The sequence below is a fragment of the Pygoscelis adeliae genome, unplaced genomic scaffold (genome assembly GCF_000699105.1).
Source record: "Pygoscelis adeliae isolate BGI_AS28 unplaced genomic scaffold, ASM69910v1 Scaffold104, whole genome shotgun sequence".
Lineage (NCBI taxonomy): Eukaryota > Metazoa > Chordata > Aves > Sphenisciformes > Spheniscidae > Pygoscelis > Pygoscelis adeliae.
Window position 1 is genome coordinate 1037888 of NW_008824655.1, and position 25186 is coordinate 1063073.

Below are 25186 nucleotides of genomic sequence, written 5' to 3' on the forward strand. Positions count from 1 at the left end.
AATGAGCTACAAAAAAAGCTGCTTGTAATGCTGTAATGTTGTAATCTATTTAAGTTTGCAAAAATCAGTAAGGCTTTACCTAGACACAGTATGTATCATCTCTCCTGTGCTTCTGTAGCAATAAGTTTTGACATTTTGAAAACTACTGGCCTAAAAAACAAAAATAGATGAGCTTTTTTTTAAAAAAAAACTTTTTTAATATTCCTTGAGGTTTTTCTGTACGTCCAACGTAATGTGCTCTGAGCATCACCACTTGATTTCCAAAGCAGTTTCATGTAACACTTTTGTGAAATGCAGAAGACCTTTCTTGAGCAAAATTAAACAGGAATAAAAGCCAAGCCTCTAAGGAAGATTAACCTCTGCTCCAAGAAAAGACTAGGAACCTGAGAGCATGCCAATTATAGGTATAGGAGCGTATTAAGAAGAAGGTGGTGTACTCTGAATAAGACGGAGCTGGGAAGCAGTATGTGGGTATGGAAAGAATTGTTTGGAAGGAATAAGAGAACATTATTGAGCTGGTACTGGAACACTTAGGGTTGATTTTGCTGGTGTCTGTTTTATACAAGGGCTAGGATGTGCTTAATAAACATTTCTTCTTAGCAGTGATTTGTCTCTCTTTATGACTAGGTTTCTCTGAGCATCCAGCGACTTGTCTAGGAGTGGGGAAGTGTCTTTGCCACACCATAAATACTATAGTCATCTGTTCAGAGCTAACGTATTCTCTGACTTTCCCACTGGTCATTTGTTAGGCTTTGGCTATCCGTGTATTCTGGTATGAGTTAGAAGCAGCAAAAGATTAAAATTATCAAAGTTCTTTCAGCTGTCATTTTTATTGTAATGCTGCCGGAGGCTCTATTTTGTAAGGCTAGCAGTCTGACCACCACAGGATCCTGTCTCCATCATTCTCCAACCACTGATGTGTAGGACAGAAACTACTTCCCTAGTAAACTCTGTCCAGCACTCTGTGTTTTGATGTCTTTCTCCACTGCAAGTGTATTTTGATTAAAAACAAGAAATGGCATACTTGAATGCCCACTGCAAACTACCAGCACCAATTTTTGAGTTATTTGAACAGTGGTCCCATTAACAAGAGGCACAGCAAAATCCTGCCTCAACTCTACACCCCTGCCCTTCTCTTTTTTGGAGATAGTAGTCCAAGGGAGTTGCAGACCTAGAAATACCCAACCTACAGTCTCTCTTCCTCTTTGTAGCTAATTACAGCATCTTAATTTGATGATGTGAATTGTTTTCATCATCAAAAATCAGGTAAAGACATTTTGAGGACATAGTGCACGTGATCTAAGAAGCAGTCACTAGCATTGTTCATATTCCTTTTTCATGCAAAGTAAAAGAGTTTTGCACTAGCTGGTGTAAGTTAGCTTAAAGCACCATATCTCCATGAGCAGAGTAGTGAAGGGGTAATTCTTAAACCTTGGTAGCTTTGTATCTTCGAGTTCTCTTCAAAGTGACAGAGCCTGGAGGATGGGCAAGATGGATATTGAAGAGTAAAAAATGGGATGGAATGGATGGATAAATCATGATTTGGAAATTTGGCCATCTGCTGCTCACCTTTTTGTGGGAGACCACAGGTAACTGGACTTTAGAGAGATGCCTGGAGAATAGAAAGTGAAGGTATGGAGACTGAATGGGATCTCTGAGTAAAGACTGGTTTTCTTCGAGGATTTCAGAGCTATTTCTTCATAGTTTTTTCTTAATCATTCAGTTGCTCTTGATGCTACCCTGTGGCTGTGTGTGTATACACACACACACGTATATATAAATAAAATAAGATTTTATAAACAATCTGTGCACATATCCATTGAGAAATACCCATCCAAACCAAATCTCACAGCTTTATTCATAGTCTTTGTACCCCTACCCCCTAACAAAGACTCAGTTGCTTACTTGTTTCCAGACTGAATTTATAGCTATAAACTATATTGAATCTAAATCATATTTCCCAGTAACAGCAATAAGTCTTTTGAATGTAATAGTTATATTGCTGGGATAATAATACATTGTGCAAGTTCTAGTGTCTCCGAAGCCTAAAACATTTACGTGCAAATAGAATGACAATTCTGTAGCTAATCCTTCATAATTGTTTGTGGAGAGATTTCAGCAGTCATCAAATGCCTGTCTTAAACTGTTCTGTGAGTGGCTTCCCTCAGGTTACTCATTTTCCTTAATCATGATTTTCTATACAAAGGCCTTTTCCATGTTTTAACAATAGCATGTCGTGGTATGTTGCATCTGGTTGTGTGTCTCGGTCATCCAGTATTTATGTTACATAGATATTGTTTGTGTTGTAAGTAGCAAATGCAGGATACTTTTGGTTTGTAGAGGGAGAGAACAGGAATATGACCAAAACCTCCTCTTTCTTTTGGAATTAAAAAATTTGAATTATTCTTTGTGGCTGGAGTTGTTTGGTTGTTTGTTTTTTTCAGCCTGGAGTGGCCTGAACTGTTGACAGTGCTGTTGACTTGCTGTGTGAGTAGGAAGATTCTCTGCTTAATTCACTGATCCTGACTAGATGTCACCAACAGCTATCAATTACATGACATGTTCAGAGTACGAGAAGAAAGAATTTTTTCTTCAAATTTTATATTTTATGGATGCAGAGAGAAACTCAAAGAGCTTCAAATTCTACTTAGAGATTTTTATCTCCAAGGTGTTCTGTACTTTACAAGAAGTCTGTTAGATCCTTTTCACAGTTCTCATCACCTTTGTTATGTTCCTGACACGTTCTGGTCCTCCCTGTCAAATGTCTTCTTCTTCCATCTTCAGGTTATTACAGGGTGGCTACTGTGTATTTTCTTGGGTGACTAAATATGAATACCTTCAAAGAGTATGAATGTTCTCCAGGCTTCTGGAGGGGGCACTAATGAGCAATAAGAGATTTTTTTCCCATCTTGCCTTGCTTTTGTAGCCCTTATATTGAAGCATGTCCACTCTACACCATGCAGCTCATGTAGGTACACCTCATTTTGTATGCAGGTAGTTTGCATATCTGTTGAGCTTTGTGCTTCTAGTTCTGAGTGAGCTCCACTATACGTCTCTGAGGTTTATACTCATGTTTGTTGCCTTTATAATCTTTCCTGTCTAAACTCTTACGCTAAATTCTGATTGGGAACTGAATACAGCTAGAGTTCAGTTAGACCTGTTTCTTTCTCCCACACCTGTTTTTTTTTAGGGAAAAAAAAGTCAGGTTTCAGGCAGAAATTAGACCTATACTGTAAGTATTGTCATAGAAACAGAAGAAATAGAAGAAATCATTAACCATGGAAAAGATCAGTACTTGCTAAAATTCATGGTATTACGTGTGCTTGTACAGTCAGAGCAAAAATAATGGTGTATTGTCTTTGTTTCACAGCTTGCTTTTTCAAACTAGGAGCTGGATTATAATGGAGATAACAGTTGATATCCAACCAAAACTGCTAGTGAACTTTCAGTTATTTGCCACCTCTGCTTGAGAAATTTCAGTTAGAAACATTTCTTATTTAGCAAAAGTTGTCCATCTCTTGTGCTAGATTTTGTCTGAGAAGCAGCTCTCGGAGTATATCCAGTGCAGCTGGCGGAGAGATTCTGTCTTTCGGCTTTGTACAAAGTAACTAAGGACTAGCATTCAAAATCACCTGAGCTGAGCCTTTCTTGTACCCAATGTGTATGCCCTTGCATTGATAGGAAGATGTGGTGTTCAGCAAGAACTTCTTCCTCCTGTTTACACCCACAGAACAGGGGTTATATCCCTTCATCCTGGTTTAGCAATATTTGCACTGTACCATTCTTCTGGAATAGCTGTAGCTACCAGGAGGGAGGAGAATCGCATCTCCTCCGCCCACACACCGGTGACAGCAGAAGTGTCAAGTTAAAATAAAATTATGTAAGTAACTCCACACTAGCAAAATTGGGGCAACTTGTTTCATTGTACTGGAGGGAATGTCACTGTGATACACAGACTGGTCACTAAACTGGTATCCACACTAAGAACATCTATTGGCGTTCTTTTGCTGGTAAAGCAATCGTGGCATGGTGAAAGCAGTGCAGAAACTTAGGGTGAACCTTGCTGTGGCTGTTTAAGTCATTACTGCCTTCCAGCTACTTGTTGACACTCCTCTGCTGAAGGTCAATGCCCCATACAGTTAGAGCAAGGGGTGTACGCTGCTTCGTTCAATGGTTTCTTGGCTTAAACCAAGACTGAAAGTCAAGCTGGCACTCAAATGGATGAGCTCCCAGGAGCAGCTGAGGCTTGTGTGCACAAGCTTCTCTGATGAATCTGCCATAGAAACTGTTACTTGAGACATACAGAAGGGGTTGACCGCTGAAACATGGCAATGGAGTCGAGAGAAAATGTTAAATGAATTTGTTGGTCATGAAAGAAGCTTTTGAGCATCAGTATAACCTTGTTTGCTAGCAGCTAACCTGCCTTTCAAAGTAGGATTTATACTCTAAGTAGTACAGGCACTTTTGGAAATTTTACCCTTCTCTTCATGAAGAGAAGAAAGCTTTCTGATAATTGTATGATGGTCCTTTCCAAATGTCTGTCGGAGAATTACCTCATCATGTTAACGATGCTAAAATTATCAGAAATCTTGCAGTTTTGCCAAACTAAAATTAGTGAAAAACAGTTTAAATATTTTACAGCTGTGCACATTACACAGTGATTGTATACTTAATAAAACAGGATGTACACTACTACTTACAAGGAAAGTTAATTAATTTGGGTTTTATATTAGTTTTTTTCCTTAAAAAAACTTACTGAATACTTCATAACTTATATATGTTTACTTCATGTTATTTCTAACATCTTTAAGCAACAAGGGTTTAATTTGGTAAGGATTAGAGTATTACACACTTAAACCTAATTTGAATGTCCTTTGAACAGTTCTGAGCATGTTTCTTTTTCCTTAAATCTCTTAATTTGTGTGTCCAATTGTGATACGGACACTCAGAACAACAGGAAAAAAGAAAAAAAAAAAAACAGAAAAAGGAAAAAGATTTCAAAATAATCACCTCTAGCAATTAGTGTGTACATTTACAGCTGTTAAAGGGAGTGAGACACCAGAAGAAAAGAAAAATTGAGGTGCTGTTACTCTGCTACTTGAAAATATATGGTGCTATGCACATATAAAGATTTTTGATAGTTTTTTTTCCTATTTTTAAGCCAGAAATTAATTAAATTTTGTTTTAAGTTGATTTGAAGTCATTAAGACTAATAACTTATGTTTAAGCATGTCTTTAAATGGTTTCTTCACCAGAGGTAAATTGGAGTACTTTATTTTCCTGAAACGGAGCCCAAAGCTCTGCTGGTGTCTCTCACAGAAGCGAGCTTAACTCAGATCAGCTTTCTCACCATACGTTGTGGTGTCACCTGGGTCTGCATATCAGTATGCACTAGCATATTCCTAAAAATGTGAGTTTTCCTTTCCCAATCAAACACAATACGATACAGAATTTCTAATGAAATACCTTTGTATTCATCAAACTCATGATGAAAGTTTGATTATTTTCTGGGATTCTGTGTGCTTTTGCAGGCTTGTGAGTTTCTCTTAAAATACTACCTATCATACTGTCAAGAAGCATTAAGACTATTCTTTTAGGGTGTGCTGCGTCCTGGGATTCAACTGGCTCAGCCTGCTGTGGTTGCTGTTTGCCTAGGACAAGTCAGCTCTTTGCCCATTTTCGTCTGTCATTGGAATTTGGAAAAAATGTCTTTTTGCTACTGTTGGGCTGTGATGAAAATCTCACAACTCCCACGGGCTTTCTCTTTTACTTCCACTTGTGTTTATAGCCATTACTCTTTATAGTGTTGCTGAGAAAGCTGTGGCCATTCCTGGGACTCCAAATCCAACTGGGATTTTTTTCTAGGTATTTTCATTTTCATATCTTTAGGGACTGTAATGTGAACATCTTACACAGGCCATTTTGGGGAAGAAAATGTCAGCCGAGGCCAACTTGTACTTTATTATTGTTCTGTAATTATGTGGCCTAAATATATGTTAGAGTTTGCTTCTGCAGCCTTTTTACAAAATTCTTGTATATTTTGAAACTGTTTGCTGTCAATACTTCAGATGGGTAATAGTGGATAGCTGTGGTGACATGTCTAAACCTTCATTCTGCTTAAATTCATGCCCATTAAACTGTGTGCGGTGGTCAGATATTGTAGGGATACAATAATAGTGAAAGTAGATTTGAGTTGCACAATTATTTCCTTACCTGTAGCATCTACTTCTTTGCAGAGAGGGACAATATTACTCCAGGGAAACTCTTGAGCTGTTTATTTGGGTAGCTGGTTGAGCATTTTTTTTTTTTGCCTATTGCTTAGTTTTGCTACTTTTTTTTTCTTTTGACAATGGAGGAGTTGGGAGCTATGGGGGTGGGTGGGTGTTGGGGTTTTTTCTCAATCAACAGTAGCAACAAATCTACACCTACTTTTGTTCATTTTTTCTTCAGTTCGGTTGGTTTTTTTTTTTTTCCTGGTGCTACCAGTCCTAGTGAATTTTTGCTTAACACAAAATCCTTGCAAATTTTTTTATATCATATATCATTTTCATATCCTTCTAAACTTAGTATGTTTTCTTCAGTATACCTTTCAATAAAAGTTAGCTACCTCTCAATAAAATCAAACCTACTAAGTAAAAAGCACTAAAATTGTTGATAATGTCTGAGGGGGAAACTGTCAAGCCACCATGTGATCAAATTCTTAATTACTTTTCTTTTCCACTTATTTGGGACTTTCAATATAAATGAATCCTCCTAGCAACCTCAAGCTGGGCATTTCCATCTCTGTCCTCTGTTCTGCAGAGGGCTTCCCAGTTATGGGAAATAGGACCTTAAAATTCTCATGGGTTTTGGCTAGCCTTCCTGGCAATGCTTAACTACCCTGCTGAGACAGAAGACATGATACTGTTTAGCCAAATATTGGATATATTCATTTCTGGTTTTGTCTGGGGGAGTGGGATGGTGCTTCTTCTATGCCCTTCTGCTTTGTTCGCCTACTGATTCATGGAGGTAAGATCATCTCCCTCTTCTACATACTCATTCCTTCCTACCTGTAGCTTTTACAAACACTTCTTCATTTGCCACATGAATTGCATTGGAAACCCTTCTTGATTTAACATTAATAGAGGCCTTATTGGTTATTCATCTTCTACTGAACCATATTCTTTGCTTCTATGAACAGCTCTTGTGTAAATCTCCAGTTATCTTGTCCACTTGGTCCATCGTTTGCATACTGTGCTATTTCTCGACCAGTTGAAAAGCTTTATTACTTATTGTGGTTGTTGCATGGTTTTGTTTTTATTTTTTCCCTAAATGTGTAGTATTGCCTTGGCTTCTGTTATTTGCCACTGGTTGTCATTCACAGACTGTAGGAGGGAGTTTTTTTGGCAAAAGCTGACTTTTTGGCAAAAGCTCTCAATGTCTTTCTTCCTTACGATGTTTTCCTGTACTATTTTGAGTTCTCCATCACTGTGACAGTGTCAAAACATTGTGTCAGAGCACTGTGACTAGATTAATACAGAAACTTCAGTTTGCTTTAAATGACTGCTATTACAAAGCTAATTTCATTTGGCTGTGCCAAAACCTGACTCTGGGTCTTCCAGCGCATCTGAGGGTTTTTATCCCAGATCCATCCCTACAGCAACTGAGTTTCTTATAAAGAACTCTGTTAACACCTGCAAAATGGCAAGATAGGCTTCTGTACTTTTTGTATTTTCCATTTAAAAACATGTGTCTCTCACCTTTCCTTTTACATAGAATGCAGTTCTCTTCAAATTTGTGTAATACAGCTTCAATACAACTTCTGCCAAGTTAACTGAAAACTATCAAAATCATCAAGTGCTTCAGAGTCAGCTATTGTCAGAAATAACACCACTCCCTTTTCTTTTCTGTTTTCACCCAATGCTTGCAGACAAAGAGAGAAGCACCGTTTAAATCTTTTTTACTTGCCTTCCATGCGTCTGGAGAGTTTTGGTTCTACTGTTGAGCTTTTAACTGCTCTATTTGTGGAGTTTTCTGTGGTTTACTTCAGCTGTAGCAGCATTTGTTGTTCAGAAACAAGTTGCAGTGAAGAGAAACATAATAAGGTTCCTTCTTCTATTGTTGGCTGCTTTCTGACTGGCCTTGATTTCTTAACACCTAAGTCTGCCTGCTAATAGACCACACTCCAAATTATTTAGGCCAGGACCTAAGTTCATTATAAAATCTACCAAAGTTTTCATTAACCACCTCAAGGGGAATAATAGGGAGGGTCAGTCTAAACTGCAGTGTCTCATGCAGTATCCCTTAGCTGTGCCATGCTTCTCTTCATTAGTCCTACACCTGTCACCCAAATATTACACAGCACTAATCGACCCTTCCTTCTTTCTCTGGAGAAACAATTTTTTCTTTTTTGAAAGTTTCAGAATGAGTTGGGATCCTTTTTCTGAGGAAACGTAACTTTAGAGACATGCTTTGAGTGTTATTTCTGGATGTGCTGTATCTTTGGACAGAAAACCAACTTTTTCATTCACTTTTCCAGCCCGTCTTGTCCCTACGGATTCATACAAGTAGCCTGAAACTGGCAACCAGCAAAATCTTATCATTTTATACACCCCAAAATAGTTCAGCCAAAATGTATAATTGAATCAAAAACATCATAAATTTTAACTAGCTTTTCAGATTTCTCTGTAAAGTGAATGATGGGAGAGGTGTAATTTGTCTTCAGAGAACTTATCATAACTTGAATAATAAAATTCAAAAGTAGGAAGATGGCTATTATATATGAATAATTGTGCTGAGTATTTCCCAATTTGTGTATTTGATGCCATATCAAAATATATTGTAAAGTAAGCCACAGGATTGAATATAAAAAGAATATTTTTAACTAGAAAAGAGCTTTTATTCCACTTTTGATAATGCCTATCAAAAATATATTTTTTTACAAATCTGCACTTTATTCAATTAGAAAAGCTCAATTAATCAACAAGAGCCGAATGAGTTCTGTTCAAACTAATGAAACATAACACCGTTTACTCCCTTCATCCATTCATTTCTTTAGAGGTCAATTTTGTGACTGTGCTGCTGTAAGGCTATTTCAGTATTGGTTTGGTTTTTTTTTTCCTTTTTTTTTTGTAACGCGTTCCAGTCCCAGCATTTAGAATGGAGTTCCAAAAGGATTAGTCCATCTCGCAATTAGTGCATGTGTAGCCACTGGAGTGCCTGGTAATAATAGCTTCCGACAAGAATGGATGGTTATTGAAATAGAATTCTATCTCCTGTAGAAATAGTGAGGAATCAATAAATTATTATTTTATAAATTATTAAATCTATAGACATAAGATGACCATAAGTTGAGTTCCTTCTCATTAATTAATTAAATGAGGACATACGCCTATTGTTACCGTCTGTCTATTAATTTAATAATTTATTGAATAATGGATGCTGCTAATGCAAGGTTGAACATGATGATATCCATCTTCTGCGCTACTCCAACATTAATGAGCTTGACACTATATCAGTCTACTCCACCCTTTTGGCAAATGTCTTTATTTAATATGGTCCAGCAGAACATGTTGTCCGGACTTCTAATCTGACAGGTACTACATTTCTGATAAACTTCTGTTCTACCAAAAATTTGGCTTCACAACAGGCACTTTTTTTTGAGCAGTGAGGTAGGGTGAGGCTCTAAAATGGTACCATGAAATTAAAGAAGAGAAAAGGAACAAGGCTGATGTGTTCAAACAGGCCAACCAAACAGGTAACCCATTGTAAAACTGTAGACCTGCTGGGGACAATCGGCTAGCTCTTGCGAAAATCACTTAGTAGATACCATGGTCTTGAGTTTGATGGTAAATCTCCAGATTTGTTATTAACTCTTCATACAAGATTGAAAGGGTTGGAATAAGCTCTCTTAATGCCACCTTCCCTTATTTCTAAAAAAGGAGACAAGAATTCCTTTCAGTCTTTTCAAACTCTGTTGCATCTAGGTTTTTGAAAAGTTGTGTACTAAATATTATACATTGTTACTAGTAAGCATGTGGCTTGTCTCAATTTCTTATCCAACTTTCTAATTAAACCAAGTTTTACTTAAACACAGCAACTCCTGAATCTGACAGAAGTCATCAATGTTATTTTCAGTTTTCTGAAAAGAACATTTTCTGGTGAAGTCAACTTCAAGATAACTCTGTGCTGATGTACTGACGTACATCATTAAAAGCTAAACCAAATCAAATGAACACTTGTGTATCCCTGTGACCTCCTGGATTGTGCTGTATAGAGCTTCGACTGGCTCTTGCAGGCTATATTGATTATATATTATCACATGCACCAAATGATCTTTGAGAATCACATTAACTAGATAAATGGCCTAAATACTTTTAATTTAATTCACATGCTTTTCTTCAATAAAATGAAGGGATGTCAGAAAACAACTTACATTTGAATTTGTTTCTCTTATCTACAATGATTAATCAATTTTTTATTTTTACTGCTAGATAATCGCAGTCATAGAGTCATGATGATACCAAACAGAAGATGATATTTTGAAAATTAACTGAGTTATAACTGGCTTGGAGGACCTAAATGAATAAAATGGATAGAAAACAATAAGCATGAACTATCATGCAATGGAAGTAGTTCAAATATAACAGGACATATTTTTATGCATGTAAATTGCCTTTAGCAAATGGAAATTTGTAATGACTGCAAAAGAAAAAAAAAAGTGATTTCATCACACAGTGGTTGTTATTAAGACTTCATATACAGTTACCTGTGCAAGGTATCTGAAGTAATAAAAACGTTACTTTTCTTTAGTTAGATGATCCCTGTCTCCAGGCCTGTGACTTCAACAAAATATTAAAGCATGCACATTTTATCCAGCAAGGCAAAATTAAATATTTAACTATAAGAACAGGCTTTGGGATTTTAGCATATGCTTTATTATTTTGCTATCTAAGTATAAGTTGCAAAATACAGATGGTCACCTTATCCAAAAAATGCATTGAAATTGTTAGAAGATTTGTCTTGAGCAAGAGCTTGAGAATTTGACTCCTGTTGTACAGTGGTGCACACTAAGTCTTGTATGGTGCTTGCAGATGTGACTAATGGCATATGCATAACTTTGATACAGCTACCACAGTGGCAATATCAGCATAAGACTGGTCCTATAGTCCTCTTGCAAGGAAAACTATTGAATACATTTGATAGGAGTTTTCCTTATAATGGAATGCAATTTTGCACCCTAATTTGGACTGAAGTACAGCTGCTGGAACCTATGAAAAGACTTGTAGAAATTTCAGTGAGAGCTGGAACAAGCTCATGATGCACAGCAATATGTGAGGATCCCCCCTCTCCCCCCAAAAAAAATCCTGTTCCCCTCCAAATCCAATCCAGACAATGGATGTATTAAACTTGAATTATAATATTGTGTGTCACCAAAAGAAGTGGGTGAGACTATGTTTTGTAACATCATCAACAGACTTCCATACAAACACATATTTTTCTAGATGTGGCAACAGATGGCTCCACTTACTAAAAGAATACAACTTGTCGTTGTTTAACCCCAGCCGGGAACTAAGCACCACGCAGCCGCTCCCTCACTCCCCCCTGGCGGGATGGGGGAGAGAATCAGAACGGTAAAAGTGAGAAAACTCATGGGTTGAGATAAAGACAGTTTAATAGGTAAAGCAAAAGCCGCGCGCGCAAGCAAAGCAACACAAGGCATTCATCCACTCCTTCCTATCGGCAGGCAGGTGTTCAGCCACCTCCAGGAAAGCAGGGCTCCATCACGCATAATGGGGACTTGGGAAGACAAACGCCATCACTCCGAATGTCCCCCCCTTCCTTCTTCTTCCCCCAGCTTTATATGCTGAGCATGACGTCATATGGCATGGAATATCCCTTTGGTGAGTGGGGGTCAGCTGTCCCGGCGCAACTCCTTGTGCACCCCCAGCCTGCTCGCTGGTGGGGTGGGGTGAGAAGCAGAAAAGGCCTTGGCTCTGTGTAAGCACTGCTCAGCAACAACGAAAACATCCCTGTGTTATCAGTGCTGTTTCCAGCACAAATCCAAAACACAGCCCCATACCAGCTACTGTGAAGAAAATTAACTCTATCCCAGCCAAAACCAGCACAATGACCTTATTCATATTTATATTCTCTTAGTCACTCCTTCAAGCCAAACCCACTTGCAACTCAGCCCACCAGGGAAATTAAAGCACAGCCTGAGACAGCAAGACTGGGAGTTACAAGAAAGGCATACCTGCATTCATAAGAGGTCCTTGCCAGTTTTACGCTGTACAGAGAACTGTTGTAAAACCTGTGCTACTGGTTAACCCTCAAAAAAGGGTATTGAAATAGTAATGAAATGAAACGTATGCTTTGTGCTGTCATTTCGAAGAAGGATGAGTTTTGCCTTCCTAGCAAATTGTTCTAAATATGCAACAGAAACTTTACCTCTAAATCAAAGACAAAATATTTTAACCACAAAGGGCTTAGCTTTACTACTGCATATGCATTTTAGAATTGTGGAATGTATAGAATGTTTCATGTGAAATATGCATTATACACTTTTTTAACATATATATGTGTACATATATAAAGAAAAAATTAGGGAGAGGAGAATGAAACATGAGTGCAGGAGTAACACCCAGATGTGTTACCCATGAAAGGATGAGTAGGTAGCAACATCGTGATTTATTAGAATAATGGCATAGAAATAGACTTACCCTGTCATAAACTTGTGGGCAAGCTATTTTTCTCTTATGCTAATCATAAATCACCATTTTGCTTTTATGCTTGACGAGAAACACCTTGGAATACCTCAGGCAGTAACTGGGGAAAGAATGGTTTTCATCCAAAGGTCAAGACTGAATCTTATAGAAATTTCCATTTTTATGCCATCTGGATGTGGATAATACAGTACAGTATTTAGATCCAGATCACTGTTAATAGCTCCGGTGATAGAAACTCCCCTAAGGGTGAGAGTCTTTAACAAGGAAATGTCAATGCCCCACTCAGAGAGAAATAATATTCTGTGATACCTAATAGTGATTTAAGTGACCACTGTTGGGATGTCATGGTACAAGTGTGTGATGTATCATCAGTACTGCAACCACAAGTAAGATCTGTCAGGGAAAACTGGTAACCAGATGGAAAATAGTGAGTTTCTCTAACTCCATTGATTAAGATGATCTTGGTTAAAAGCCAGGATGTCTTGCACAGGGCTCTGAAACGTAGTCCCTGGCTGCTGTTAGCCCAGTTGTTATATCCAGGCTAGGTCTTGGACTCTTATCTGACCCCATAGCACTAATGAAGAAGATCAAGCAAGAAATCTTACTGTTCTGACAATGCTGCCTAAATGGCCTGTGACATAGTTACAACACAATTAATTTTGGATTGAAGTTGTTCCTATGCTTATTTTGTGGGCTGGCATGAAAAATACTTGATATGGCTTGTGATGTTGCTCTGCTGTCTTATGACTTCTTAATGGCACTGCTGACTATCCTTGCCTGCTGAAGGCAGGACTGTTGAAGAGGTCATATAAAAAGGCACCTCTTTTCCTCCTCCTATCAGAGACCGCGTAGGGTGCCCTGAGCCCAACCGCTCAGGCTTTTTTCAGAATCATGCTCCAGTTAATTTTTAGAATATATTTTTTTCTTTTTTTTTTTTTTTCTTCAGGGACCTTGAAACAGCAGCTAAATTCAGGAGAGTGCTGTGACACCTCTGGAAACTGCAGGTATAAGACACATCCTTTGGGGTCACAATTTTAATTTATCAGGAACTCAAATGGACAGAAAGGTGAGAGAGAGCCCACATAAAAAGCCAGTGACTTTTATTTAGGAATCAGTCTTATTGATTAATATTTCTGCTTCCACAGGTCATTTGGTTTTAGTGATGATAAGTTTTTTGATATCTCTGTGAGTTCTTGTCATTGCTAATAAGCTACTGGATTAGCTGGATCCTACTGGATCAATCACAGCTGGTCCCATTCACAGCAGTTCCAAATGCCCCATTTTCTTGGAATTTATTTGTTCCTTCTCCTAGACCGAGAACAATTTTTCTTCCTATATACGACTGCTACAGCTTCTCTCAGAGGAACTCGGCTCAAGGTCACCTGCCTGCCCAATTTACATTACTTATTAAACTCACATACAGCCAAGAATTTAAAAAAAAAGTCAGCTTTGTGTCAAGGTTTCGGCCATGTAGAGAAGTGTATGGAAAGCTAGAATGGTAAAGTTACAAGTTGTCTTGTGTGCTATTCACCCTTAATGATGTTGTGGTATATAAGCAAGTCTAATTTTGGAATGCCTTCACTTTTCTGTTCTGGAATTGTGGATATTTCAGAATTATGTATGTAATTGTTTTTAAGAAAGAGATTCAGGAAAGCATCTAGAAATTCATTTTAGATGTGAAATGGGAATCTTATTTTAGGTGATATCTATAAACTGCGTGAGGAAAACTTGCTTATATTTAAAATCATGTAGCCCAAAGAGCAGGCACTGGAACAGGATGTAGTCTGTGCCTGTAAGCTGCACTCCTGTGTCTGATGCTACCGTTCTGTTATTTACCAGGAGAGCTCCCAGTAGATGTGAGTCACTGTTGTACTATTATACCAGGCTCTGTACAAATATGTCTCGTGTCTCATGTACAGTTCACGCTACCAGTATTCACTCTGGAAAAGGAAACATCGTAAGTTCATCTTAATAATAATAACTAATTAACTTAGGGCTGATGTGTCTTGTGCCTAGCTCAGCCATGCAGGTTAGATGAAGGAGTAAAGTTTCTTCTTTGAATGTGCGCAGCCATATAACATATGAATAAATCCTGCTTAATGGGTGGGTGTTACAGAAATGCTTACAAGCAACTATCCAGGGAGAAGCTTAAAGGAGGAGTAAACAGCACCCTTTCCCCTTGTACACGTCAACCCCGATCCAAACCAATGGGTCCAGCAGTTTGTTTGGAGCCAAGGAAGCTGCCCCCATCTCTGCTGCTCCGGACAGCTCCCCTGCTTCTAACAGCCTTTCACAGGGGGAACGTGAGCATTTCCTGAGTGGTAGGTCCTCTGAGGGCTGCTTATGGAGTAACACAGTTCATGCATCACCTTTTACTCAGTGCAATGTCTAAGGGGACCACCCAGTTCTGAAACTGCAACAGTAGCAAATAAAAAGAACGTAATGTTGCAACAGAAAGAATGTAATGTTGCTACTAACCATTGTCTAAAATGATAACAGTCTGTAATGTACTGTAATTAATACTAATAATCACTAATTAAAGCATATTTTAAGTGATGGGAAAGAATGTGCTTTCAAAGTGCTGCACTATCAACTGTCTGGCCGCATCAGTGATTTGACACTGAAAATGCTCACCAGAAAAAGCACGTCTTGTCTGTAGCACAACAGATGTCCTGAGGGGCATGCAGAAGTCAGAAGACATTACTTTCCTGCAGTGTCTAGGCAAACCTTGAGATCACTTGAAACAGTAGTAGAGGAAAGACTGTGTGCATTTTGTTCTTACCATGAAGATTCTTTGGTTAATATACCAGTCATTTACTTCTATTCACCACTTTGCAAATTTGTTCAGAAACGTTTACAAATAATGGCACTAAAATGTATCTGGAACAAAGTGAATATATAAGCCAGCCATTCTGTCTGGAAACACCACAAATATTTGTCTAAGCTGGAGCAGACTTTTGATTTTTTAAAATATATAGTTATTAATAGGAAAACATTCTGGTAGGCATTTCTTTCTCCTTACATAGAAGAGCCTCTGACCTGCTTGAGTATGCATGCTTATTGCTTAAGTGCATTTTAAGTTCTGTACCTTTTCTACGTAGGATGAGTCTCTTCTAGCCCTGCAAAACCAACACTTCTTTCTACTTGTCAAGTTGCAACAGTCTTATGAGTGTGGTATAATGATTATACCATAATATTCCCAGAGACATGAGTGGGGATGGTTGCCCCCAAACCAGTCATCGCTCCAGGGTGATTGTGTCTTCTCATAACCAAAAGTCAGTTGGGAACTGCATCTTTTAATCTCAGTTATACCATCGCATGAAGTGTGAAATCACATTACATCATTCTGTAGCATGTAGGGTTTACTGTGTGAAGAAGCTTCAGACAGATTCAATGCTGTGCTGCCTGGCAGTAAGGAGTATTCTGTCTTGCCATGGTTTAGCAATTTATTTAGGACTTACCCAGGTACTGCAGTAGTCACTGACAGCCTCTGATTACTGTCTGGGCAGGTGATGGTTGTCGTGGGCCAAGAGATAGTAGCATTTCCAAAGCAATAGGAGAAAGTCAGTAGATGAGAGGGGCAGGAGTAGTTATTTCATTAGACCTCCAAACTAATAACTTTATCATCCTGCTTTGGAAATGTTAACATCACCATAACTGGTATCACCTGCTCTCACATTAAACAGAGACAGCTATGAGTAGTTAAAAATAGTTCTAGGTGGTTTTGGGAATAAAAAATTTGTGTAAGAATTGGAAAGGAGACCCTTGGTTGGAAATAGCCTTCCTCAAATGTTTTGGGACACAAAGAGAAAGATGAATATCCAGCTTATCAACTCTGCATATAACCTAGTGGTGTAGGATCTTGTAGGATTGGATCTCCAACCCTGAGTGTGTGAGTTGTCTGCATGAGCTTATCAGTAAAGTACTGGAGGGGAGGAAAAGCTTTTGGTCTAATCCCCCTAATAAGCAACTATAATATATGTAGGGTGGGTTGTTTTTTTTCATTTATGTTCACCAGTTTCTATAGCTTTGCAAACATGCTACAAGCATTTGCTTTATGTGTATGGATGTCTTTCCTCTTTCATGGCAGTGATACACACAAAGGCATTCAATTCCTTTGCACCTGAGGAAGCTTTAGTGTGGGCCTCACAATGTCTGCTGTGTCCAGGACTCCAGTACTACTCTCTCAGATCTCCAGAGGCTAGGAGAGTGCTCAGGCCAGTTTAAGAGTAGACTGTGGCTGAGGAGTAATAATTTGCAGTGATCACTGCTAGTCAGTGTCTGTTCCTGGCATGAAACAGGACTAGGGCATGGGGCTGAACCTAAGGAGTCCCAGGGGAGCAAGTAATGTATGATAAGGAATGAAATGATGCCTGGGAAAAAGCATTAAGAATGTACTTGATTTATATTAATTATAGGTAAGCTCAAGGCTGTCACCACAAAGGGATGGTGGAACTGCCATTTTTTGTGGGTAGGATGTTGGAAACTTTGTTCAATAACACTTGTTCTGTGCATAAAATTGAGACCTAAATTTCTTTTAACTACCTGTCATGTTTACTAGAAATCTGGGCTGGGTTTTATGTTGAGTAGGGGTTGTTTTCTATTTTCTGATTTCTGTGAAAAATTAGGTGTTTATAAGGTATTGAAAGTATTCTTAATAGAAAAGAAAAAAAAAAAAAAGATTCAAAGTGAGCCAGCCCCTCCTCTCCCTATTTTTTCTCACCTAATCAGTCAGCCAGTCTTAAGTGATTGCATCTTAACTATACTTAAGCACACTCTATTTAATTAAGATTAAACTTGCTTTTGCAAGTCGTAAAAATTAGTCAGTGGAAAACTTAAAAACAGTGTAACTTTTAGTTGGGTACTGTATTTACCAACAGCTATAGAAAAGAAATAAAACTGTTTATTAGGCATCAAAATATATTTGTGAAAGGCAAGCTCTTTTCTTTCCAAAGAGCTTTCAGCTCAAGGAAAAGGTATAGATTAGACTGATGGGAAGTGGGAAAACCAGAGGAGTAAAGAAGCAGGGCAGGGGATTTTATGTATATAAATCAGTAAAGAAAAAGAACCTTTTTCAGTACAGTTGGATAGGTGAGTAGATGTGCAGCTGGACTATGGGTATACATAAAAATCATGAAGGAAAGAGAATATCATAATACTGAATCCTCTTTTATTAATGATGGGCCTTCTACTTTTCCCTGTGGTTAAAAAAATGCATAGGATCAAATCAGTAACCTCAGTAACGAAAAATAATTCTTCCACGAGCCATCACAGCAATTCAGCATAGGAGCACTGTGTAATCATTTCTGGATTTCTGTAATCATCTAAATTTCTGGAGGTGGGTAAGGCGGGTCAGTCAGGGAATGGAGCTCCCTTGGGAGAGCTGGGGAGTCTTCTTGGTTGCACCCGAACCCAAGCGGGGAAGTTCTGGTCTCCATCACTGCTCCCACATTTCTAGCTCTCGTTCACCCGTACTGGCAGGTAATGGAAAGCCTGGAAGCTCTTGAGCAAGTATTTCCCTTAGGAAGCTGGGGAGCTGAAGTACTTCAACACGTAATTCCCTTTCTTGATTTGTATGTGAAGTTATTGTTTTAAAATCTCCTTTGAAAAGAACAGATTTCACCATTTAATGTAAACCTCACTTCGGTTGATTTTAATTCAGGATAAATGTTTTGGCTTTTTCTCTGCAGGCATAATTTGCTATTGACACATGTACAATGGTTGTAGTGCTGTTATCCTGTTTTTCTTTGTGTCCTTTAATCACCTGCTGATCCGGTATTTCCTCCATTTTTTCTTCTTGTGTAAATAATCACTGACCTCATCTCACCTCTCTGTGCACACTGCAGGGCAGCTGGAGGGTTTACACGTGGTGCTCCTCTCTCCCTTCCCTCTCCCCTCTCCCCTCCCCTCCCCAAAGTGCTATGGTCTGAATAGTGGTTAATGAAATTTACATATTCATGAAAATAAAGTCTTAAGCGCAGGAAACCAACATGCAGCGTTGCATTACTATTACAAGTTCTACAGTTTGTTTTTTTTATGTGCAAACCATTCTCATAGCTGTGTCCATGCTAAAGATTAGTCTTCCAACAATGCCCACGTGCTTTTACCTGCAGAACAATGACATCTTGCATGTGTGTTTCGCCATCCATCTAATGATCTCAGACTACTCAGGAATGTGAATAAGTTTCATAACCCTCTCCCATCTATTGTATGAATGAGGTAAATGGCACATTCCTCATTTCACAGATGCCGGCAGATGAACTGACTTCTTCATGAACATACAGCAGTTGTGTTGCAGAGCCAAAAACATTTCCTTTAACTATTAACCCAGTCCTTAACAAAGAGACGGAGAGAGGATTTTGCTGGATGTAACATCTTCTGTGGAAGTTCACACAGAAGCTTTGCAGTTGTTCAAGGACCTATTAACAGCAGGAGTCTCCTGATTTTCAGATTACATCCAGTTCGCATATGTAAATTGCATGACTGGTAGAGAGTGCAAACCTTGAGAGTCCTGTTCTCCAGGCACTCCTTGATTCTATGTTCTACAAATGGAACTGAGGGGATCTTAGAAAGGTATTTAGTCCATGTCCTGGCCCCAGGAGGAAGTATTCCTGGGAGTGTTTTGTCTCACTTCTTCTTTAAAAGTCTCCTGAGGGACACTCCACAACCTCCATATCCCCCCCTTTTACCTAAAACTCACTTGCTAGAAATGTAAGCCCAGTATCGCTTGTCCTAACCCAGTACATGTGGAAAACAGTGTGTTTCCCTTCCTCTGTGCCTTTTTTGTCAGTTTCATATTTGCAGTTATAAGGCCACCCTTCAAGGCTTCTTACAGAATAATACCAGTCCTTCAGTCATTCCTTGGCAGTATATTTCCAGATCTCCAATCTTTCCTTTTGCTTTCCTTCAGAGTTTCTCTCATTTCAAATTCATGCAGGTGACCTCCCTCTTAATCAATGTCCCCAGCAAGATCTTCCACTTTGTAATGGCTTCATCATGTAGTTTGTGATGTTGGTATCAGCCAACGTATGAACTCCAAAGCATTCGCAATGAAGGAAAGTAAAGAATTCCATGTGCTGAATTATCATTTTCTGAATTTCATTGACACCCACTTAAGCACTCCAGTTTTGTGGGTGGCTATTTTTTATACCCTCCTTATGCTTCTGTCCATCACAGTCACCTTCTCTGTATAGTTCTTCTGGTTTTGTCATCCCTTTGTTTCCCATTTGAGTTGTTGTGGTTGTTGTTGTTGTTATTATTATTATTACTATTACTGTTTTTTGTGTTCTTAGTGACTCTTAATATATACCTGTATGTTAGTGCTGACTTTCCATATTTTTATGATTACCTTATCCTCTTTGACTGTGTCTCTTAATTCAGCTTTACCCATTTGAATATGTCTGATCATAACCTAGGAACAAGCCAGAAGTACATCACCGATGAGAACTCCACCAGCTGGACAGTAACATTTCATGCCAGTGTTGCTGGCCCTTATGGTATGAACATAAGCAGAAAATCTTCTAAGAACTAATTCTGAGCATCTTTCTTGCACCTTTCCACTGTGTCTGCTGCCATCATCAAAAAACTACACAAACCTAGTGCTGTTTAGTTTACATTTTGCTGAAGCTCAGAGGATGTGTCTATGCAGACGAATTGCTTTATTTTAGCTAATGCAAGTAGCATTCACACTGGAGGCAGAAACCTAAGCTTTTGATACAAGAATTCATCTGTCCTTAACTGCTTACTTTCATTATGTTTTAATAGTGAGAATAAAGTTAACATGAGAGTGCTGTACTGTGTTGCAATCGAAACTCCATTTTGTTGTGTAAGCACAGTCTACAGCGTTAGGAAAAAGAAATTTCTCTCTACAGTGTTGTCAATTGTCCCCATCTTTTTGTTAATCATTAATTTTAAAAAGGGGGTATGTCATCTGAATCTGCAGAAATAGTACTCAAAATTTTTAAAATTTAGCTCTACATAAAGCCTGCGTGAATTTAACTTTTTCTCTACGAGCCTTCGAATATCCTATTTTTAGCACGTGCCCAGGTCATCTTCAGTGACTAGTCTGCTTGTCCTTTCCCCACCGCTTTGTTTTCCCTTTGGTCATGTTCATGCAAAAGGATGGAGGAAAATCAGTATAAGGCTGATTATCTTTCTTTGACATAATCTGTGATTGTGATTTTATCTAATAACTTGTCTACACCTCTGTTTTTAATTCAGGCTTCAGAACATTTTAGCTAAATCAAGTTAATCTCATGACTGCCACATAATTGAGCATAGACAGCTAGCCTCATTCTGCTGATACAAGGTAACTTTTTAAGCTGGGTCATTTAGTCATAGCTTGATACCAAGAAAATAGACTGGTTGAAACATTTATTGTCTCAAATAGTAAAAAAATATATAAAGATTAAGCCCTAGTAGTGCAGGCAGTGGTTATTAAAGGCTGGGGTTTTTGGGTTACCACTAATGCAGCTTCCATCAAGTCAACTGAAAGTCTCATACCGGCTCCAGAAACACTTACATGAGGCCTATAGGTAAGAGTATACAGCATATGTATAATTCCTTTACTCTCAGTAAATACATACCTTTTCTCTCTCTTGCTGTAGCCCCGAAAGAGGCCAAATATGGAAGATAGTCCTTTAAAACAGGCAGATACTGTGATTGTAACATGAAAGAGGAAGCCTAGAATGCTGGGAGGATCTTTTCTTGAATATAAAAATCAATGTATTTTCTAAGCCTACCTTCCTCATTTTGTTTACTTCCGAGGCCAATAATTTGCAGGGCTGGTGAACTGAATACCGGCAGGTTAAAGGTATATATCAAGGACATTTCTCATCATTAGTTCAGCTCAAAAGGATGTGCATCATAACTACATTTCTAATAATGGCATTTGACTGAAGATAGAATATTGTTTCAGATAAATAAAGGGAAGCGTTATTGTAAAAATGGAAGGCTTTTAAGGGTTTAATAAGATTAAAGTTTCTTTTACTTATCAAGGAACCATAAAGAAATTAAAAGAATGCTACTGAAGGAGAAAATGTAGTGAAGCACGTAAGAAAATAATTTATCTGATTCTTCAAGTCCTAGAGGTACAAAATGAAAAATGTACTGAAAAATAATGGATTTATAAGAGAGAATATTGCACCTCAAACATGAAAATCTGCTAGTTAATATCCGATCATGCAAGTAGTTCGGACTAGCCCCTGTGTTATGCTTTTGTGCTGCATGTTAGATATCAGGAGAGGGAGCAGATTGTCTTGTTTTTAAAAATTTAGTGTAGTGTCATATGTGAAAGTTGAGCTCCCTCTCCTCCCTCTTGGAAGCTGTGCTTGTTTCTTTTATTAGCTGAAACTTAAATAAAATTTACAATGACACCTTGATATACAGTAAAATGTGCTCTGACTTCTGGAGAACATGCTTGCTGTTGATACCTAAGGAATGCTAATGACATTAGCACACTCCTGACCCTCTCTCTGGAGTGTTTCACTCTCTTCAGACAAAAGCCAGGGATTTCAGACTTATTCTGGCAGGAGCTGGGGGGGGGTGTGTGTGTTAAGCCCTTTGGTAGCATATAGTGGAATGAGCAGAAACGCCAACTTCATTGTGTCACCCTCAAAGGAAATTTTTTCCCTGGAGCAGCTGTCAAGGGAACTCATGAAACACTGAGCATTTGTTAACTAACAGGATTGGTGAATAGTGAGTAACTAATTTACGTAGCATGCAACAGCTCTCTATGAAAACCTTCATTTTTTAGCATTGTGGGTATAATAATGAGCATTATCACTGCCGTCGTTGGGGTCAGACTGTTCTCTTTCTCTTTTCATGCTCTTGAAGTGGGCAGAGGGAAACATGGGAACAGTACAGCTGAGCAGTCGTTGGCATATGATAGTAAGAAATCTGCTGCAGCTCTCACTGTTATTTTGCAAGTGGTTAGAGGCACAGACAGCTTAACTGTTGACAATTTACGTGGTTGGGTTTGTAACAGCTGCTTTTCTGCTGTCATAACTGAGGACAGCAGATGTTTGTATCAACAGGGGAATGTCTGAAGAACAAAACACAAGCATTCCTAACTGCCTAATCAAGAACTTGGTCCTGCAACCAGTGGTATGGATGGGCACATCTCATAGTGTCACTTCAATGAGGAAAGGCAAGTCCTCCCTCCTCCAGTTACTCGGTGACGGATAGACAGACTTCCCACAGAGCTCCGGCAGGGGCTGTGTATAATTACAACTCAGCATTGTTAGCTGGCTGCTAACTGTGTGCTGTGCAGCAGGTTTCTCAGTGGGAACGACCTGAGTCAATGGCTCCCCAAAAGCAAATATTTTGAGTGGCATCCCAGAAGGTGCAGAGGGCATGGCTGTGCCAAGCGCTGCAGTGCCCAGCGCTGAACAGGGCAGAACTGTGTGAGGCACTGTGGCTCTTCCAATGGCACAGGGTTCTTCCTTTGTGCTGGGAGAGGTACGTGTCTGACGGTGGGACACAGACACTAATGATGCTGAATTCAGCATGCTCAACCGGAGAGTCACTTAGGCTGAACTGATGGGAAATTCTAAGATAGGGCTGGGGTTTGAATTGTGCAGAGCCAAGTGAGATCCTTTCTCCATTAAGAGCAACAAAATGAAATCACTTCTGTAAAGTAGACCCTCATATCCTTTCCTTGGAGCCTACAGCAGGGAATCTCTCTTTTTCATTTAAAAACAGGAACAGATGGTGCTGCCCACACCTCTTTCCAATCCCTTTTATTCCTTAGCCTTTTTGTGAGCAAACTTGCACAGGCCCCTGGAGACTTAAACTTGCTTCCCTGCCTCTTGATCTTGATCAAATTCAAATTTAGCTCTCACCTCCTCCTGGGAAAGTCTCCGACCCACCAGGTGTTAAGAAAACCTGGATAAAGGGTACCATCCATCCCTGGCTGGCAGGAAAACTGTGCCACCGTGCAGAACAAAATACTGAACGACTGCAGAAAAAATGTGCAGAACTGTCTGGTGGTTAGAGTGGTTAAGTCTTTTACTAGTTGACTATAGCAAAGGATTCTGTCTTTAAAGCTAAAAAAATAATGTTCAGCCCCATGAATTGTAAAACTTTTTTTTTTTTTTGCATAGACAAACCATTTCAACAAGAAGCAAAAAAGCATTCCCACTCAACAGCAGGCACTGTCAAGATTTTAGCACTAGCTAACATTGTAATGGGTTCATACAGAAGGGGAGGAATGGATATATCCCACATCCTCCTGTAATGCTAGGTTGTGGCACATGGTAGGATATGAAAATGGCTCACATCTGCCTTTTATCAGATGCCAGTCCAATAAATGCTCTGGGAAGCTTGGGAGATACAAGCAGAAAGGAATTTTTTTTGTATCTTGATCAGGACTGTGTGTGAGGCAGGCCAAGAGGCTATAGCAGATCTGGGTATGCCCAGAAGCAGAGTCTTAGGTAACCAATACACTTTAACATAAAACTGGGATACTTACAAATTTTAAATGCTTCCAGGTTTCATCCATGTCTTGGTAAGACAAATTTCATAACCTGTTCATATGCAGAGTACGGACACCAAAGTCCTGCACATGTTTATGATGTTCTTTTCCAAATCCGCATGTATTTCCAGTTTTGGTGAACATCTGACTTCAACTGTAGGCAATGCCAGTTGTATGCAAATCACCTGGCATCATTCTGAGAGGCCCGGTCCCTTTGACTGCCTCTCAGAAATATTACAAGTCAGTGTCCAGCTATTGAGAGGTGCAATTCTGAGAGCCTTTAAAAGACCCTGGAATAAAGTAACATTGAGAAAGGTGTGGTAGAGGCCAAGGTATCTTTATTACACAGTTCAATGAGTGCTTGCACGCTCCGTGTCTTCTGCCAACTCTATTAGCTACTTTCTCTGAGAAGTAATACATTTGACCAAAAAAAAAGAAAATACCATTCCATGTGCAAACACCCTACAAATATCCATTTAAATATATTTCTACACAAATTCCATATGTTGACAAGCTCGTATTTGAGAAAAATCGGTATTTCCTAATCCTGTGTTTGATTTTCTCTGCTATGGACTAAATCCAATTGCCTAGATGGGAATAAACCTTGGGAAAAGATATTTGTCTTTGTTAATCATGCAGAACACCCACAGCTCAAAAAAATACTAAGGTGGAATAATGCAGCCTCAATAGCCATCCTAACAAATAAATTCTAGATGAAATGGGCCCCATGCTAATAGCCAATCTGATAATTTCCTCATGCAGGAAAACCTACTCAAAAACTTTATAGAGGTTTTTTTTTTGGTTGTTTTGTTCCTTCAGTGGTTCTCTTGCACAGGTTTTTCAACTATCCTTTCATTTTCAGAAGGTGGAGGAATGTCCTTACTCTCCCACGAGCACATGTCATTTGCATAGTTCATAGGTGAGCTTCCTATGAAGCTCCCCAGTTTCCTCACAGAGATGACCTAGATATTCCTCCATGGTATCTGAGTCTCATTGTGGCTGGCCA